The following is a 2,994-nucleotide window of genomic DNA, read 5'->3' as shown; positions in this document are numbered from 1 at the left end:
AAATATCCGCCGATTCATATATGCTGATGACCTATGCCTCGCAACACAGGATGTGTCCTTCCAACCAATCGAGAGCAGACTGACAAATGCCCTAGACACCCTTACAAAGTACTACACTAAAAACTCGCTGAACGCCAACCCAGGGAAAACACAAGTGTGTGCATTTCACCTCAACAACCACCAAGCCCACAAAAAACTTAACATCAAGTGGAATGGCCAGACATTAGAGTACAACTACCACCCAGTGTACCTCGGAGTGACGCTTGATCGGACTCTGTCCTTCAGAGAACACGTGAGGAAGACCAAGGCAGCTTCTAGTGGGATGGCTAGAGTCCCATACTGTTATGTCGTATCCATCCCCATCTGTTTCAAATCAATTTGGCATTTCATTAATTCTCATAACTCACCATTGTTTAAAAGCCAAGATAAATATCAAAGTGAGGCAGTGTGGGTCAGCGATATGGTCCTCACTTTTTAACCCGGAGGTAGAACTGGTTCAAGTATCCCCAATCTACCACGTTATGTGGCTTTGACCAGGTCACCCTGCCCTCGCTCAGAGGGCGCCGTGCTTATAGCACCCCGAAGTTGCTTCAAACAGACGTAAACAATGGATGGACAATTATATCCCCCCCCCTCCTCCTCCTCCAAGTGCTTCCTGGTAAGAGACTCCTTGGTTTTATCTGGCAAGTGAAGAACCTGGGTTTCTGCAAGGACAATACTTTTCACTTGGCCCCTGCATCAAGGGAACTGTTACTGTCCGTGACCGCTGCCTTCTAGACCCAGCAAGTTGTTCTTAACTACGCCATTGACAAATATCTCATTCTTCCTTAGGGTATCATTCATCGTGTTTTGTTGATAAAGGGGAAACCCGAAAAATCCACAGTATCTGTCTTCGTCTAATTGAAGCTTACAATTCAATACTTATCTTTATTTTTTCCGTAGACAGAGAGGAGGTTTGAAAAGAAAAAACATTGCAGATTCGAGCACATTAAAAACCTATCGCCACAAAACGGTATGATGTATGGGTGAATTATTTGCTCAAAATTTGATTCAACGACATAACTATGGGACTGGAATGAGGTTGATGTATTTCACTGAGTTCAATAAATGGAGTCTATCGAAATAACAAAGACTGAAATATTCATTTCTTGTCATTTTTACTTTAAAAAATACAAAATAAAAATACAATTCCATTTCTTCCTCACATATGGGAATTTTGTCTCGAGGGTCTATTCCAGTGGGATAACCCAGGCGTCAGCCGCAGTGCAGCGCCAGCGGCAGGTGATCGAACTCGGTACCTTTCGAGTTAGAAGCAAAGACTGTACCGTAACGCTGAGCCACGTCACCATTTGGTTTCTTGTTCACAACAACGCAATACCGCTTTGACACAATGGCCACCAAATAGAGCGAGTCACGTATCGATATCGTTTCAGCATTTTAAATAAGTGCATCTTAACTTTTTAATTTGACTTTTAATATTAAAATACCAACAAACAAAAAAAAAACAACCTAATTTTGTTTTGTTTTTGTTTTTTGTTGTTAATTTTTTGTTTTGTTTTTATTGGTTGTTTAAATATGACATTTAATTCAGAAAATTGAGAGGAGCCGGCCCTTTTTTTTATATAGAACAACAAGAAAAGAACTTAGTGGAAAAGTACCACATACAAGTTAACCTATGAACTCTATAGATAGTGTTCGCTTGGCCAAGAAACTCACAACATTGCCATCCGGAAGTTACATGGACTAACACACAAAACTATGTGTTGAACTTGAAAAGTCTGGTTAATACAGTTTAGTGAGATTTACTCATAAACATGGATGGGGAAAAAATAACAAAGACCTGAGTGACATCAACTCCATTCTATCTATTCTCAACACAAAACATGTAACACAGAGACGATTGAGACCTTAAGTAAGCTCCAACATTGGGTGAATATTAATTCAGAAAAGCCAGTGGAGCGGGCACTTATGTTGATAATAACAAGAAAAAAGATCATAAAGAGTAACATCTTTGGCAGCAATGGGGAGTTTGACAGAGGACCAGACTGTTACGGCACCTCCGCCTAGCCACGAGAGAGACACTCTACAATCGACGCTATCCACCACTCCAAAACAAAAAAGTGGTATCAAACGTAGTAACTATCTTGAGTCCTTCTCGCGACTTTTTGAGATCATGAGGTCAACACGTAAACATCACGAAAGTACATTTGGCTAACTTATGACCTCAAGAAGTGTGTCTAGGTTGCATATCCAATAAGGAAAAAGAACGGTATCTTTTTGACAGTCTGCAGTGCATCCTTTGACCAGTTAACTGCCCTAATCTGAAAAAAAAACACGTTTTAAAAAAATTGGCCACAAAACTAGTCCATGAAATACCAATCGATTAAATGATCCTCATCTATATATCGCGAAGTCTTACTAAAGGCTAGCGTCCTGTCTAAATGGTATCAAGCAACGATTACACTCTGTTTAATGATACATGAATCGGGGGGGGGGGGGGCGACTTTTTATGAACCATATTGTTATGAATGACTATCATAGTAAATTAAGTGGCTGAGATTTGGTTCAATTCACATGTCTTGTTTTCAAGTCAAGAACGCGTATAAATATTATCCTTATCTGGTCTCGGTTTTGAAAGAAATCAGTTTGTTCGGTATGCATGGCTAGTTTGGCTTTCAGTATGAAAATAATATTATTATTTGCCTTTTCAAAGTCACAAGTCCTTGATATTTTTTTCTTGCCTTCGTTTTTATGTCTTATCTTCTAACCTGTTTTGATCAGCAGCGGCGGGGCGCATCGAATCTATTGCGGCAGCCATTTTAGAAAAATAATTATAATGCATGAAAGGGGTATAAGTATAATTTCTTTCATCGATAGAACGAAGTTGATGTCACTCAGGCCTTTGTTATTGTCTTTTGTCATCCATGTTTATAAGTAATTCTCACTAAACTCTATTTACCAGACAATAAACGTCCACGTTTTGTGTGTTGGATC

At 39.5% G+C, this 2,994-nt stretch overlaps 1 protein-coding gene across 1 annotated transcript in view; it reads left to right on the top strand.

Moving 5' to 3' along the window:
* The first annotated feature begins 2,892 nt into the window (after nucleotides 1-2,892).
* Nucleotides 2,893-2,994, top strand: part of LOC144974853 (uncharacterized) — an 8,135-nt gene continuing 8,033 nt past the window's right edge. Inside the window, exon 1 of the mRNA XM_078918215.1 lies at nucleotides 2,893-2,994. This exon is cut by the window's right edge and continues 169 nt beyond it. The gene's annotated coding sequence lies outside the window, so the exon portion shown is untranslated.

The sequence above is a fragment of the Berghia stephanieae genome, chromosome 6 (assembly GCF_034508935.2).
Source record: "Berghia stephanieae isolate SIO BIC M18660-M18661 chromosome 6, UCSD_Bste_1.3, whole genome shotgun sequence".
NCBI classification, from domain to species: domain Eukaryota; kingdom Metazoa; phylum Mollusca; class Gastropoda; order Nudibranchia; family Aeolidiidae; genus Berghia; species Berghia stephanieae.
The sequence above is the reverse complement of the archived record's forward strand: the minus strand, read 5'-3'. Positions and strand labels throughout refer to the sequence as shown.